Source organism: Danio rerio, chromosome 15 (genome assembly GCF_049306965.1).
Source record: "Danio rerio strain Tuebingen ecotype United States chromosome 15, GRCz12tu, whole genome shotgun sequence".
Classification (NCBI taxonomy): Eukaryota; Metazoa; Chordata; class Actinopteri; order Cypriniformes; family Danionidae; genus Danio; species Danio rerio.
This window is the reverse complement of record NC_133190.1, coordinates 28783007-28801096: the sequence shown is the minus strand read 5'-3', so window position 1 is coordinate 28801096 and position 18090 is coordinate 28783007. Positions and strand designations below refer to the sequence as shown.

At 35.9% G+C, this 18090-nt stretch overlaps 1 protein-coding gene and 1 long non-coding RNA gene across 2 annotated transcripts in view; one reads left to right on the top strand and one right to left on the bottom strand.

Annotated features, from left to right (window-relative positions):
• rtn4rl1b (reticulon 4 receptor-like 1b) overlaps positions 1–18090 on the bottom strand; it is a 314341-nt gene that overhangs the window by 78661 nt on the left and 217590 nt on the right.
• LOC137487755 (uncharacterized) lies at positions 6850–12280 on the top strand. Its single transcript, XR_012390875.1, has 2 exons — positions 6850–8788; positions 8998–12280. It is a non-coding gene; the product is annotated as an uncharacterized lncRNA (long non-coding RNA).

Genomic DNA, 18090 nt, shown 5'->3' with positions numbered 1-18090 from the left:
CCATAGAGCTCACCAAGCATGACACAATATAATTTTTTTTCTCCTCCAGAGTTAATGGGGAGCTAGACAAATACTTGGGGATGCCATGGATGCTGTTTACAGGCATTGCATATTATCATATAACACCTTTTATAGTTAATTTTTTGAAGCATTTGTAAAATTGAAGATGATCAATTTGCAATTTGACAACTGTTTGCATCAAACCTCAGCGGTCTATGACTCTGTTGTACTTCTACATCTGAAATTATGAAAATACCACATATAATAACAAACTCACTTCATAACTTCAGTTGAGTGTTTGAAATACAGTGGGGATCGAAAGTTTGGGCACCCCAGGTAAAAATTTGTAGCAATGTGCGTAAAGAAGCCAAGGAAAGATGGAAAAATCTCCAGAAGGCATCAAATTACAGATTAGACATTCCTTTAATATGTCAAAAAAGTTAGATTTTATTTCCATCATTTACACTTTCAAAATAACAGAAAACAAAAAAATGGCGTCTGCAAAAGTTTGGGCACCCTGCAGAGTTTATAGCATGCACTACCCCCTTTGGAAAGCTGAGACCTGACAGTGTCATGGATTGTTCTCAATCATCATCTGGAAAGACCAAGTGATGTCAATCTCAAAGGTTTTAAATGCCCAAACTCATCCAACTCATCTGACCTTGCTCCAACAATCAAGATCAGGGGTTATTCTAAGCAGTTGTCTAGAAAATTGAAACTGAAAATAGTTGATGCTCACAAAAAAGGGAAAAGGCTATAAGAAGATAGCAAAGCGTATTCAGATGCCAATTTCATCTGTACGAAATGTAATTAAGAACTGGCAGTCATCAGGAACAGTTGAAGTTAAAGCAAGATCTGGAAGACCAAGAAAAATATCAGACAGAACAGCTCGCAGGATTGTGAGAAAAACAAGTCAAAACCCACGTTTGACTGCACAATCCCTCCAGAAAGATCTGGCAGACACTGGAACTGTGGTACACTATTCCACTATAAAGAGATACTTGTACAAATATGGTCTTCATGGAAGAGTCATCAGAAGAAAACCTCTTTTACGTCCTCACCACAAAAAAATCAGCGTTTGAACTTTGCAAATGAACATATAGACAAGCCTGATACATTTTGGAAACAAGTTCTGTGGACCGATGAGGTTAAAATAGAACTTTTAGGCCGGAATGAGCAAAGGTACGTTTGGAGAAGAAAGGGCACAGAATTTAATGAAAAAAACCTCTGTCCAACTGTTAAGCATGGAGGTGGTTCAGTCATGCTTTGGGCTTTTATTGCAGCCAGTGGCACAGGGAACATTTCACAAGTAGAAAGAGAAATGAATTCAATAAAATTTCAGCAAATTTTGGATGGTAACTTGATGCCACCTGTAAAAAAGCTAAAGTTAAAGAGAGGATGGCTCCTACAAATGGATAATGATCCTAAACACACCTCAAAATCCACAATGGATTACATCAAGAGATGTAAACTGAAGGTTTTGCCATGGCCTTAACAATCTCCTGACCTCAACATTAATTAAAAATCTATGGATAGACCTTAAAAGAGCAGTGCATGACAGACAGCCCAGAAATCTCAAAGAACTGGAAGACTTTTGTAAGAAAGAATGAGCAAAGATACCTCAAACAAGAATTGAAAGACTCTTGAATGGCTACAAAAAGCGTTTACAAGCAGTGATACTTGCCAAAGGGGGCAGTACAAGATATTAACTCTGCAGGGTGCCCAAACTTTTGCAGACGCCATTTTGTTGTTTTCTGTTATTTTGAACGTGTAAATGATGGAAATAAAATCTAACTTTTTGACATATTAAAAGAATGTCTAATCTGTAATTTGATGCCTTCTGGAGATTTTTCCATCTTTCCTTGGCTTCTTTATGCACATTAATACAAATTTTTACCTGGGGTGCCCAAACTTTCGATCCCCACTGTAAGTTATTCTTTGAGATGAGATGATTCTGTGATTGTGTGTTTGTTAGTTATGTTGAGTCACAAAAAGCAGATAAATCCTCTGTTTGATTTCCTTGGTCTCTTCTTTGTGACATACAGTATTTGGAGTTTATGCACGAGAGCGCACCTTGGATTTTATCTGAGATTTACCAATGATCACAAAGTTGTGCTTCCCTGACAAGATGTGCATGACAATCTCAGCTTTTGCAAAATTTTTCACAGTGGGTTGCAAAAAGTGCCTTATAAACTCTCCACTGTCTTTTAAACTCCTCCATGACTACAAGTTGCAAATCTCACCAACAGTTTGAACAGCACTGCTTTACATCTAACACACATGCTGTCCTTCAGAACTGACCAGCATAAAGACACATATCCAATTCTGGATGCAACCACAGCAAAAGGTTACAAGTCATTTGAACACATCATATAAATAAATTATTTAATAGAAAAGGTTTAGACTAAGCCAAGATTAAGACAAGTTAAAGAGCCCCTATGATAAAAGGTCATATTTTGATTTTGGGGGTCTCCAAGAATAGGCTGATATGATTGCAAGGTCAAAAAAAATGTCATTGTCTATATGTATTTATTATTTACCTAATTATCTGAACAACTCTCAAATGATTTGTTCAGCGATTCATTTGTTCCCAAACCCCTCCTTAGCTTGATGCTAATCTGCGCTGATTGGCTTAATGATCCAGTATTTTGCAATAAAAAAATGCCCTGCATAGCTAATCAACTTTGTTGAAATAGCGTTTTCAACGTGGTTTTACACGCGATATGAGAATATAAAGAGTTAACCAGATACAGTACAAGCCGCATGGAGCAATTACAAGTAACAAAACACAATTAAATACATATTTTGCAAGCTTGAGAAAACAAGGAGGCGACCATTTTAATCACACTTACACTTGTGAATTGGAGGAAGGAACTGATCCATCAACTGTGTACTGATAAAGTTCGTTTCCAGCTCCCATTCATCAATAGTCGCTTCTGATCCTTCCTTTAACAAATAGATGACAAATCCACCATTGCAGGATGGATCATTGCATTAATCTCCAGAATGTTCACCTAATAATGTTCGCTCATCTTCAGTGATGATCAGTCCCACACACCCGCACTGCTAGTGTTTTAAGGAAAGGAGCGTTTACGTTTTACCGTATGTGACACTTTATATTTGGTATTGTTTTGTGTCGACGGTGATATGAAGAATTGATGTGAAGATCCGGACAAACAACAAAAACTCATTAAAAACTTAATATTTTTTAAATTATTAAAAACTCAATATTTGATCAAGGCGCGCTTTCAGATATAAACATCAGCTGGATGTTTTTATTCACTTAGATCTGTTACACACTGCATGGAAGGTAATTTTCAAAAACCCATAATAGGGGCTATAATAAGTCATTTTTATAAATTTGCCTTAGCACTGAGATATTTTAAGATATGTCAATTTATTTCAGTTAAAACAGCTCAGATGTACATTTTAGACTTGGACTGGGGGTATAAGCAATTTTAATAAAACTTTCACAAGTAAATGTAACAAAGTAAATGTAATTTTAATTCTAGCCACCCCTGCAGGCCAGTAAGATTTGACTCACCCTGGCCGGGCTTCCATTACAGGGCCTGATCCAATCTGTGGCGGCAGAGGAGCACTGTATCCCCCCTACAGACACACTCCATCGATTGCTGTGTCAGGGGCCATATTATACCTTCCCCTCGTTGAACTTGCATCGATGGGCCTTTCTCTTGTGTAGTTAGCCTACAGGATGACATTTATGCAGTAGCTGCCTGGGCGCACGCTGACAGGCCTGTTAATGGCTACTTTACAGATGGCATTTACTCCGCCAGCCCATTATCATCAGTACAACACAGCTTGATCACATAAGGGCATAAAAGGAGCCGCTGCCATTGTTTTTGGCCGGCGAACTGCTTGCCTGTGGATATTTATGCTCTGATAACCGTCCATTTGTTAAAAGCAAAGGCTTTAATACAGCTGTCTTTTTGTCCATCAGGTTAACTGCGGTGAATTATGTGACAGAGCTCTTAAAAAGCTGAAATGGATGCTGAAATAATAATCGAGGGCAGAGACGCAGCTGTTGTGTCCAAAACATGAATATCAGCTAATATTGTCCAAATTAAATCAGCCGGGCAGACGCAGTATAATGCCGCAGCCAATTTTCAGTATTTGAGTATAAAAATTTGACATCCCGACATAATATAATGTGTGTCATAAGCCAGAAATGATGCCTATGATTACACAAGACATTTAAAACACATTGGCACACATTGCGTTTAAAAAGAAAAACACTTATATGTCATAAACCCGCCTCTGATTACAAACCTATTGAAGCTGCTTTAACATTGTTTTATTACAAATAAACCAGCCAAAAATGATTTTTTTTTTACAGTAGTTAAACCATAATAACTAGAAATTAGCCTTGATTTTACATTAACATCAGTCTAATCATGGTATTTGTAGTGAATTGATTCATTTTCTGTTGGAGCTCCAACTATGTAGAAATACACATACTGTACACTATAGTCTGTTCTCATCATGTGAAACTACTAACATAACACTTTTATTTAGATTGTTTTGATACTTTCTGACCATTTGCACTATTGTGTTTTTAAATGAAAACTGAAACCTTTGTGCTTTTGCAATATAAAGTTAGACAAGAATGTGGGGGTGCTAAGAATATCATCTATATTGATGTTAAAACCTTCTTCAAATTATGGTTATTTAATAAAAGTAGCTACACTTGTTAAACAAAAGTTTATTTTTATTATATTATATATATATATATATATATATATATATATATATATATATATATATATATATATATATATATATATATATATATATATATATTGTTTTATTTATTTATTTATTGGCTAAAGGCATTTTCCTAAAATACACACACTTAATGTACAGTAAGTGAAAAAAAAAAATTGCATGCAAAGGTGAAATAAGCTAAATTTCCAAGCTTTACTTTTATTTTCACCAGCATTTATATAATAATAGTCCACAAGATAAGACATTTTGACAACTTTCTGAGTTTTTGACAGTTCAAACAGAAGGAAAAAAGATCACGTGCTTTGTGAGGAAACAAAGATTATGCTGGTATTACGTGACTCACCCTAGTTGTTTGTTCTTAGTTGTCTTTTAATTTCCGAAGCAAATTAAAAATAACATGTTTGGCAAACAATATGGTCAGACAATGTGTTTCTCTGACATTACAAATCAATACATGTTAAAAAAAATCATCTACATTCTACCTAACTCTCTCTCCTCTTGACAACAACTGCAGCTGTTTCAAGCACAACATTTAAGACATGCTTTTTAAGATGTTAAATAATTAAAGCCCTTTAATTTGAGGAGCACAAACATTAGTAAACCTTGTTTTATGGTTCATTTAAATACTCCCCTCCTGTAAAATTTGCATCTGAAACACCTATGACTGCATAATCAAAGTGTCCAGCCATACCTTTTTAGTGCTATTCTTTTCTGCACATGTTTAGTAAATAGAGACAGTGTTGTTTTAATGCCAAAAAAGGACAATTAGTATTGGAGCAAGCTGAAGTACATCTGGTCCATACTGTTTCTTTATAAACTGAGATTAACAGGCCTGGCATGCATATTACGCATGTTTAATCATTGTCATAGTTCATGAAAATAGGTTGTTTTGACAGTGTTGTTGCTTGTACATGAAATATCTTACAAATGCAGTCATCGTCCAGTAGAAACACAATATTTTTCAGATTTAGTTTCATGCTGCATGACAGAATATAAAGACTCACATGTCAAACAATGACACTTGCATTCCAAAATCTTATGGCAGATGTTGTTTTGATGTTTTTAATGTATTTTAAAATAATGTATTTTTAATTGATTAAAATCTGATCTTGCCCCTTCACTATATTCTGTGTAATTTATTGCATAAGCCAACAAAAGCCATGAAGGTAGCTTATTAAAAGCAATAGAAAGTTGTCGTGTATGTGTTACGACCCTGTCTTCTCTTTCCTACCTTTCGGTGGCCTCGCTATGTGACGTCACCGTTAATTAGTTAATTTATGGGTGGAGAAAGTATATATTTGAATTTTTTGTGAAGAACGGCACTTCCTCTGGTGGACCGTTATTCCACAGAGAGGTCATTTTGCTCCAACTCTTTTGTGTTGCCGTCTTATGTTTTGTTTTGTATTAGTTGAGAGAATTTCACCTGCTTTCTTATTTATTTCAAATCCCTAGACAGTTTGTTATACTTTATTATTCCCTTTAATAAATGTTTTTTTTCATTATATATCTTTTTGTGTGTCTGATCCTTTTTATGGTACGGTCGGGAGCGAGCTGGCCGTAACATAAATTGGGTGGCTCGTCCGGCATTCCTTTATGCGGGTGAGTAGTTTTTTTTTGGATTGGCTATTCACCTTTATATACTAGAAACTCCGGTTAGAAAGAGTGTATCCAGCTGGGTTGTGAATACAATCCTTCCATCGGTGCACTGTTTGTTGTTTTGTTTATTATTTTGCCTTTCTTATTTTTGGAGGTTATCCTAGGTGGAGATTTTAATCTCTGTCGGGGGTACGCTTTCGGACTTTTGGTCTAAAGACCGATTGTCACTGAGCTCAGCGTTTAATGCCGCCCCGAGCCTGGTACACCTCTGAAGACTAGATAGGAATTAGTTAGTTTTCTTCTTAGATAGGAGCTGGAGTTTCTCTGAGTATAAAGGTGAATATATTCTGTTACTGACGGCGTTTGTGATTCGTGCGCTTCTCTCTTCCTCGCATACCTACGTGTCCGACTTGTGGTAAGTCTTTGAAGTTTTTGTGAATGGGTAGATGCGTAACGTTCAGTTGTAGTTCATTCCGAAGCAGTGGCTTATGGGAATTGTAGTTTTTGTAAAGAGGGCAGTTTCCGGGTGAGTACGGGAGTGTTTGTTTGTTTATTTGTGTTGTATTCGTGAATGCTAATACAAAAATGTCTTCAGTACTCGATGATTTTTTTGCTTGTCCCTCGGAAGCTTTAATTGAGCGTTGTACAAAGGAAGAATTGATACAAATTGCCGAGCGTTTTAGCATCGATCTCACTACACATGATAAGAAAAAAAAGGACACCCTTATGGCAACTTTGAAACGATCTCTGGGTGAAAGGGGAGTTTTAGAGGTAAGAACTGCTGTTCTTTGTGAATCTTCAGTGTTTTCTTCCTGTGATATTGATGTGGAAAGTGAGTTAAAATTCCCAGAGATGTCAATACAAGAGAAACAGCTGTATTTAGATGCAGAAAAGCTCCGTGCTGATCGCGAGGGTCGCGCTATGAAAGAGAGAGAAACAGAACGGGAATTTGAAGCTAGGAAACTAGAACAACAGTTGTCTGTACGAAAATTGGAGCTTGAGTTAGAGAGGGAACGGGAAGAGAGAGCGTTTCAGTTAAAGAAGTTGGAGTTGGAATTAGCAGCAAAACGAGCGGAAACACCGCGAGCTGACGTGCATCCGGTGCCAGAACAGTCGTCTGCATTAGTGTTTGATGTTCATCGTAACATGAGATTAGTTCCGCCATTTTCTGAAAAAGAGGTAGAAAAATATTTTGATCATTTTGAGCGTGTTGCTTTATCGCTGAAATGGCCAAAACAGTTTTGGACTTTGTTGTTGCAGTGTGTTTTCACAGGAAAAGCTCAAGATATTTATTCTGCTCTCACCCTGGAACAAAGTGGTGAGTATGAAACTGTGAAAACTGCTGTATTGCATGCATATGAACTGGTGCCTGAGGCATATCGTCAAAAATTTAGAAATTTAATCAAAACTGAAAATTGTACATTTGTTGAATTTGCAAGGGAAAAAGAGAGTCTATTTGAGCGATGGTGCACTTCAATGAAAGTTGAAACTAAAGAGCAGTTAAGAGAATTGTTACTTCTAGAGGAGTTTAAACACTGTGTTCCTTCTGCTGTAGCTACTTATTTAAATGAACACAAAGTGAGTAAACTTGCAGATGCTGCCATTATGGCTGATGAATTTGTTTTAACTCATCAGGGCACATTTAGTTCAGCCAGTTTTCGAAGTGACATGAATAAGTTTAGGTCTTGTCAAGTTAAACAAAAGCCTGCTGTGGTTGGACAAAATATAAGGGCACCTGTTGTTGGTAATATTGGAAAACCCACTGTTTCAAGAGACCTCATCTGTTTCTATTGCAAAAAGTCTGGCCATAAAATTTCTGAATGCCCTGTTCTGAAAAAGAAAGAGAAATTTTCAAAACCTGTTTCTCTTGTCGCCCCATCGACTGTAGATGACACTTTCATAGAAAGTGCTGGTCATTTATCTCATTCCTGTGGTGCATTGTTTGACCAAAAGGTGAATGATTTTGTTGATTATACACCCTTTATCACTGAAGGAGCTGTGTCTTTATTAGGTTCTGAGGAAATGGTCCCTGTGCGTATCCTCCGAGACACTGGATCAGCACAGTCATTTCTTTTGGAAGGAGTGTTGCCTTTAAGTTCTGAAACTGCTACTGGAACTTGTCTATTGGTAAGAGGTTTTGAAATGGGATTTGTTGACGTGCCATTACACCGAATTCATCTTTCCTCAACCATAATCTCTGGTGATGTTGTAGTTGGTGTTCGATCTGCACTTCCAGTTCCTGGAATTACATTTATTTTAGGAAATGATTTAGCTGGGGGAAATGTTTGGGGAGAGAGTAAGGTGACTGCTTTGCCCATAGTGATATCTGCACCTAGTAAATCTGATGTTGAAAAGAGTAACATCTTCTCTAATTTGTTTCCAGCCTGTGCAGTCACCCGATCGATGGCAAAACAACTGCCTGAAAACCAAGCTACAGATGTTTCACTTGGTAACACTTTCTTTTCCACTGTTGATTCGGGTGAATTTACATGTGATCTGCCAGAGAGTCCGGAAAAAGACAAAAATATCTGCTCTTCACTATCCCCTGATCTGGAGGAAATTACAAATTCACCCCAAAGCCTAGACTCTGATGCCACTGAGATTTTACATACTGTTCCTTCTGATGTTGATAAGTATCCTTTAACTTCTCTGTTGCAGGTTCCCAGAGAGGAACTAATTCATGCACAGCAGCTTGATGACACATTGAAAACCGTAGTCTCTCAAGCAGGGTCTAATATGGGTGATCTTTCTTCTTATTTCTTTGAAGATGGTCTACTTTGTCGGAGAGTAGCCATGTTTGATGATAATTTAAAGTCTAGAACCCAGATTGTAGTCCCTCTTGCTTTTAGGGAATCTGTGATGCAGTTAGCCCATCAAGGACTCGCTGGTCATACAGGCGTTCGGAAAACCTATGATCGTATTATGCGACAGTTTTACTGGCCTGGAGTAAAACGAGATGTGGCCAGATTTATACGTTCCTGTCACACATGTCAACTTACTGGTAAGCCAAACCAAAAAGTGCCAACCGCTCCATTACAGCCTATTCCTGTGACATCTAACCCTTTTGACCATTTGATTATTGATTGTGTTGGTCCTTTACCTCGTTCCAGGGCTGGTCATCACTATCTCCTTACCATTATGTGCCAGACTACCCGTTATCCTGCGGCTTACCCACTGAGATCTATAACTACGAAGTCCATTCTGAAGGCCCTTACTAATTTTATGTCTATATTTGGTATCCCCAAAGTGATTCAATCAGACCAAGGTTCTAACTTCATGTCCAAACAGTTCGCAAAAGCCCTCCGTCAACTTCGAGTTAAACACAATATTTCTAGTGCATATCATCCACAGAGCCAGGGAGCGCTTGAAAGATTTCATCAAACCCTGAAGTCTCTTTTAAGGTCATATTGTGTGGAGCTCGATGGTGATTGGGAAGAAGGCCTGCCATGGTTGCTATTAGCTATACGTGAGGTAACTCAAGAAAGTATTGGCTTTAGCCCAAATGAATTAGTTTTTGGACATGAAATACGAGGGCCCACTACTGTTTTGGCTGATGTGTGGCATTCATCTAAACCTCCAGACAACCTTATAGATTATGTAAGTGGTTTTCGTCGTAGACTTTATGAGATGCAAGCTGTTGCTAAAAAGAAATTGGGTAAGTCACAAAAGAAAATGCAGCAACACTTTGACAAGAAGGCCAAATTTCGGAGTTTTCAGACAGGTGATCAGGTTTTAGCGTTGTTGTCTCTTCCTACTAATCCATTCCAAGCGAAATTCACTGGACCTTACAGCGTAGCTAAACGTCTTTCAGACAATAATTATTTGTTGAATACTCCTGAACGTCGGAAGAAAGTTCAGGTTTGTCACATTAATTTGTTGAAACCTTTTGTTGCTCCTGTTTGTTCTGCCTCTGTCAGTGTGGCGCCCCTATGTAATCATTCTGGTTTAGAACATCTCTCTGTGTTCCCTTCTCTGTCTTGCAGTATGGGTGAGGACTTATCTGAGAAAAATGAGGATGGGAGTCTTCTGTCCCATGGGAAAATAGATGGACGCCTTAACAACTCTCAGATTCTTTCTGATTTGTCTGGCCATCTGTCTTATTTGACGGAAGATGAGAGAAATGACATCATTGAATTAGTGATGTCATTTCCTTCACTTTTTTTGGATGTCCCTGGTCGCACTACTGTCATTGAACATGACATTGATGTAGGAAATTCTTGTCCTATCAAACAAAATGCTTATAGGGTCAATCCAATAAAACGAGAGCTTTTAAAAAGAGAGGTGAACTACCTACTTGCTCATAATTTGGCTGAACCAAGTTTTAGTTCCTGGAGTTCCCCTTGTGTATTGGTGAACAAACCTGATGGTTCATATCGGTTTTGCACCGATTATAGAAGATTAAATTCTTTTACCAAACCAGACTGTTTTCCCTTGCCTCGAATAGATGACTGTGTAGATCATGTTGGCTCTGCCAAATATGTAAGTAAGTTTGATCTACTTAAGGGCTATTGGCAAGTACCTTTAACTGCTCGGGCAAGAGAATTATCTGCTTTCGTTACCCCAGACTCTTTCCTTCAATACACTGTGATGCCTTTTGGGGTCCGTAATGCCCCCGCAACATTCCAACGATTGGTTAATCGTGTATTGCATGGAATGTCTGGATGCGAGGCTTATCTTGACGATGTCGTTTTGTATAGTTCTACCTGGTCTGAACATCTTGATCAAATCAAAGACCTATTTTCACGTTTGGCAGAGGCTAATTTAACAATCAATCTTGCGAAGTCCGAATTTGGAAAAGCCACAGTCACCTATTTGGGTAAAATAGTGGGAAACGGGTACGTTAAACCAATTGGAGCAAAAGTTGAAGCCATTTGTAATTTTCCAACTCCCAGTAATCGGCGTGAGTTACGACGATTTCTTGGGATGATTGGTTACTACCGGAGTTTTTGTAAAAACTTTGCTAGTATCGTTTCACCTTTGACTGATTTATTGAGTCCAAAAATTGAGTACCAGTGGTCGGAGACATGTCAACAAGCCTTTGAAAATTGTAAGGCCTTGTTAGCTAGTTCCCCAGTTTTGACAGCTCCCAACTTTGAGAAGTCATTTCGTCTCGCAGTTGATGCTAGTGGTTGTGGTGCAGGCGCGGTTCTTTTGCAAGAGGATTTAAATCAAGTAGAACACCCTGTAAGCTACTTTTCAAAAAAGTTTAATCGTCATCAACAGGTTTATTCCACCATTGAAAAGGAAGCCCTTGCTCTTGTTCTGGCTGTACAACATTTTGAGGTTTATTTAGGGTCGATCGCCGCACCGATTGTTGTTTATACTGATCATAACCCCTTGGTTTTTTTAAATCGGATGAAAAACCGAAACCAACGAATCATGCGATGGAGTCTAATTTTACAGCCTTTCCATCTTGAAATTAAGCATGTGCGCGGGAAAGATAATGTGATCGCGGATACACTCTCTAGAGTATAGCTATTCATATTGCATGTTTCACTCTTGTTGTTCTTTTGCACTTCTAGGGCCCAGAGGTGTTGGAAGAGGAGGAAGAGTGAGCTGTTTTATGAAAGGATGTATTTCTGTTATTGTTTGCTAATTTTTTTTTCTTTTTGATTCTTTGCAGAATCTTTTTGAGGAGGGAGGTGTTACGACCCTGTCTTCTCTTTCCTACCTTTCGGTGGCCTCGCTATGTGACGTCACCGTTAATTAGTTAATTTATGGGTGGAGAAAGTATATATTTGAATTTTTTGTGAAGAACGGCACTTCCTCTGGTGGACCGTTATTCCACAGAGAGGTCATTTTGCTCCAACTCTTTTGTGTTGCCGTCTTATGTTTTGTTTTGTATTAGTTGAGAGAATTTCACCTGCTTTCTTATTTATTTCAAATCCCTAGACAGTTTGTTATACTTTATTATTCCCTTTAATAAATGTTTTTTTTCATTATATATCTTTTTGTGTGTCTGATCCTTTTTATGGTACGGTCGGGAGCGAGCTGGCCGTAACATATGCCTACTATATCCCAAATGTTCTGAAGCCATTCTATAGATTAAACTGCGTTTAATAATTTACAATTTAAACTGTGTGTCACATTTGTTTATGACAACACAAAAAACTTTCTCCAAGACTATTTGTTGCTATTAGTTTAAAAATCAGTGGAGAAATGTATTTAGTTTTGCATTAAATGGGTTTACTTTGACCTCCAACAAGGAGTTCATTGCTGTTTTTAAATCATGTTGCCCTGTGTCTGTTAGATCAGCAGATCGCATTTGCAACACTGGAGTGGGGTTATATTACCTGCTCTTCACACACAAACTAGGTCTACCTGGAATTATAAATTACAAAAGGCGCAATGATACATTGGATAGATCCTCAATGCACTGATTTCTTCCCTTTGTGGTACTACGTTTTAAGAGTGTCCGCAGATACAGGAGGGCTGCACTCTGTGTCTCAGCAATGCATCATTTACTGTAAAGATTATGTCTTAAGCATTTGATTTTTCCTCAGTGCTGATGTGCTTTCATTTTCTCCATCTCACTCATAGCAAGATTTGACAAGGGTGTGTTTAAAAGTAAAACTGGCCTTAATATTAAAAAAGGAAACATAAGCTGGACCACAACAGATTATATCAATGTCGGGATGAATGCTCAAATAATCTAGCCTAGTTTACAGAAAGTATCATGTTTTTAGTTAGATTGTGTTGTCTGTCATATACAGTAGACCTATAGGTCTGTTATTTTTACTAAAGAAGATATATTATTTGAGTTTATCACCAGAACTACAAAATTTTATTATGTTTAAAAAAAATTGCACAGTTTCAGGATCAGATCTGTATTGGCCGATACTCTGAAGTTTGGTATCGGAATCGGATCGGTTTCAAAAAAATAGTATTGGTGCATCCCTAGTAAAAACCAATTACTGAATATATTGTTCATTTTCTCAACAGCAAACCTGAATTGTTTGCTTGTCCTTCAGTTTGAAGTACAAAACACAATAATATCATAAGAAGAGACTTTTCATTTTACTCTAGGCATGAAACTCATAATGCATTTCAGGTTCTAAGTGACTCAAAACGATGGCAAAGAGCATTTCCAATCAATTTTTTCTAGTATTGAATAAAACATAATCATAATTATAATAACATTTCTCTCGCCTGGCCTCTTAGATGAACGTTTTACTTGAGCATCTCACAGTATGCAATTTTGGCTTAAAGTAGGTGTCTTTGAAGGCAGCATAATTTTGCAACCTGCTGTTTGGAACATCCATCCTGTCAGGTATTCATCTGTGATGCCTTAAATTGGTGACTAGTTTAGTATATTGCTCGGTTTTGGAACAAAGTTAAAAAGCACATTCTTTTAAATGATTATAAAGCATAAAATCCCCTCTTATCTCAAGTTAATATTCCAATAGAGCTGGAATAGAAGCTTTCAGCAGCTGTTATGTTGTACATGTTGATCCCACTGTGAAGATTACATACACATGCTAACAAAACCCTACGAGGCTAAACACACAGCTGTCACACAAAATGTCGTGAAAAATCTTTTCTTTACTGAGATCGACATTTTAAAGCTGCTCACTGCAGGATGCACTTTCTATTGAAAATAGATGGTTGAGGCTTTATTGAAAGCAATGGTACTTTGTGTAAGCTTGGAACAAAACAATTAAAGTCTCTGTGGAAAGGTTTTGTAAATGTTCACAATGCAGAAAGTCTGTAGCAAACTCTTTCTGTGTGCATAATTCATGAGGAGTGGTTAGTAGCGGAAAACATGTAACTTAATTACATATTTAAAATAAAAAATTATTATAAGTTATACCTTATTACGCTTATATTAAAATTAGATAATAAATATATTTGACTTCCAATACTCTATACACAAAACAACATCTGCTATTTGTTCAAACTACGTAATTAAAATGAGCTAAAACAACGTAATTCTTGGTGAAAACCTAATTGTTTTATCTCCAATCCACTTAAATTTGTTAAAACTACTAAAATAATAAGTTTACTTAATTTGTTCATGTTATGTCAACACAAACCAATTGTGTGGAACCCAGCCTTTTTTTACAGTTTATAATGGTTCATATGCGTGATCAGTATGGATACGCATGAAAATATTCTGTCCACAGACTGAAACTACACTGAAAAAAATGATTCAAAGAAGATTTTTTGGATTTACTAATTTTTTGTTAGGGTAAGTGGTTGTAAATAATTTATTTGGGCTGAATTTAAACAAACACATTAAGTTAAACATTACTAAATTTAATTTGTTTGTTTAAATTCAACTCAAATAAATTGTTTCAAAGAGTTTGGCAGAGATGATTTTTTTCACAGCCGTTCAGTACAACTATGTGTTTAAAGGACCTTTTTGTTGTAACAATGGTGTTTGTCTCTACATTTAGATTGACAGTAAAGTAAAATTACACTCATAGTGTCTATTTTAATACATTTAATTGAAATTACAGTACTGTAAGTGTGATCTTTCACCATCCAATTAAAGGTGTAGAGACAAACTTGTCACCTTAAAAAAAAGAAAAAAAAAAAAAATTTGTCTTTTGAGAATCCCATCAAATGTTACTGTTGGTCAGACTTTAATCAGTCCTCAAAATGCAAAAAAACTTTGTTTGATTAGCAAATGAGATGAAATTTAATTAAACACTTTAGTTATACTCTATAAAAATATCCATTAACAGTTTCTATATTTTGTATTTCACATTCAGTTTATTTAAGGTTATGCATTACATTTAGACATTGATCTCTGCTGTGTCTACATCTATTGCAATTTGACTTTGCATTTCCTTTTTTCAGTAGTTTTTTAAATCAGATTTTAGTAGTTTGAATCAATATATTTTATATTAAATGATATATACAGTGCCTATAGAAAATCACCATACTGTAATGTTTTTGTAGCCTTCTCATAACCTTTGTCTTTCTACAACTTTATCTCGAAGGTTTTTTGAAAGCAGGGTGTAATGTGAGTAAAGGTATAGATTTTCACAGACTATGATGGTTTTCTATAGACCCTGTAGAGTATATACACACACACAGAGAAATCATTCGATAAAATGACAGAAAAATACTGGCAGTTTATTGCCAGGTTTTTGTACTATAGTTTACAACAATCAAGACAATATATCATTATCAGTTTTCCAGAAAGTTACTTTTGAAAGAGATGGATTACAATACTGAGTTACTCCCCAAAAAAGTAACTAGTTGTTACTTTACTCAGTAACTAGCAACAAGTAACTAGTTGTTACTTTTTTAGTAAGTTATGGGTTATGTTACTTTTGATTTCCTTTTGCGATACTTTTTATTACCTGGCTGAGGCTTGATCTCTTTCAGAACTATTTTTTTTTTTTTTTTAAAGAGGAGCTCTGCAATAAACAATGCACTAACCTACACCTACCTTTAATAAAACATATATATATATATATATATATATATATATATATATATATATATATATATATATATATATATATATATATATTTTTTTTTTTTTTAGGATAATGTTATCTGAGAACTTCCTGACACCAGAGCTATACATTCAAAAGAAGGTAATGATTCGCACTCAATTGCTTCGTACTGTTTTTATTTTTCCTTTTTCTTACATTTTACGGGTGATAACAGACAAACAGACGTTTCGGCACAAAGCCTTCCTCAGTGTGTGACAGAATTCTCTAACTCCACCCTTTTATTCCATAGTCAATCACAATGTGCAATTAGTTAAACTGTCACTCTCATTTCATTATCCATTAATCACACAATAACTTATAATCTTCACAACAATGACAATAAACAATCTTCCCATTTCCGACCTCACTCTACAGAGATAAAGTGTATCAACTATTATCATTAATCAGGTGTACATCAATACAATAAAATTCTAACAGTTGACATTAAAAGTTTTCTACATTTGACAATTACCCAAAGATTAAAAATCACAAGTCTTACCTTCACCTCTACACCTCTGGTTATATGGGTAGAGGTGAAGGTAGGACTTGTGATTTTTAATCTATGGGTAATTGTCAAATGTAGGAAACTTTTAATGTCAACTGTTAGAATTTTAGAAGATTAACGCACCAAACACCAAACTTTTAGAAGATTAACGCACCAAACCAAAGAAGTAACTAAAAAAACCGCAAGCACTCAGGACAAACTTCAGTAACTCTGCACCAGAGCTATACATGCCATACAGATTATTAAAAGTTTAAAGCAATGTGTTTGCTACTTTTGTACTATTTGTCTTAAGTATAATCAATGTCCATTAAGACAATCCCTTTTACTTTTCTTTGATGCATTCAAAATAATGAAAATGTTCTCTTATATTCTCTTATATTCTCGACTATGTTTTATTGTGACTACTTTAATTTTAATTCAGCAATTCATTTTTTTAAAAAGCTAATTAATTAAGGCAAGGCAAGTTAATTTATATAGCACATTTCATACACCATGGCAATTCAAAGTGCTTTACATAAACAAGAATAAAAAAGACAAGTATAAGAAAATAATAAAACAAATAATAAAAATTATTAAAAACAGATACAAATGTGTTAAAAAGGGTTATAAAAGAATAAAAAAGACATAATAGTGTGATCTGTTGGATGTAGTACAGTGCTCATTCATTAAAGGCACAGCTAAGCAGATGTGTTTTCAGTCTTGATTTGAATGTATCTAATGCCGGAGCACATTTGATCCAAAACCAAAAAGTAACTCATGTTGCATTTAAAAAAAAAAGTAACTCAAACATTATTACTTTACTTGTTACTTCGAAAAGTAATATCATTACATAACTCGCATTACTTGTAATGCGTTACCACTAACACTGATAATTTTTTCCAACTTTTCAACATCAAAATAGTCGTTGGAGGAAAAATCAAGCTGCCATAACTCAATATGCTATGATGTTTTGACAGTATGCATTTAATAAACTGACAGTGTATTTGGTCATTAAAAAAAAGTTGACCCCTTTGATATTCAATGTATAATTCCCATTCTGATCAATAACAATAGTTTTATTCACAAGTTTTCATAACCCTTGCAGATTTTTTTTTATAATTTCAACAAGAGGTATCATAGAAATGTATTATTGTTGTTTTTAGTATTGTTCTGCATAAGCTATTACACATAACAGATGTTTACATACACTCATTAATAATTGCAATGTACCAGAATCATCCCTTTCAAAAAGCTCATTATGTTGCTCTTTATCAGAGCCTGTATGCTTTCCTTATTTAAACATCTCTAAGAACTGATGGTGGAAAAAAAGAGTAATATGCAGAAAAAAAAAACATAAAAAGTCCAATGTTCTTGTGGATGTCTTCATCAGAAACCCCTTTAGAAAACTTATTAGCATTCCCAGGTATTTAGATAAAGTATGATGGAAATTGTATATACTCTTGGTTCTAAAGTGGTTTGATTAGCTTTTATAACAGCGGTATACTGAATGTGCCCCACTGATGTTTTAAGAGAGCTGATGTTGGGTTAAGCTGATATTTACACAGGAGTCCTCCGGCTCTGATGTGTCCTCACAACCGTCTGGCATTTTAGCGTTGACAATTAGGCATAAAGTCTCAGCATGCTGCACTGTAAACAAATGCCGCATAATGTCAAAAAAACAGTGAACGCGTGATAGCTCACCTTGCTTCCGCTGTTGGGAGATTAGCTGGCAGACAGTAACAGAGTTCACATTCAAAAGTAGACAAATGAGGCGGCATTGCATTACACAGAGATGTAATGGTGTCATCTCAGGTCAAT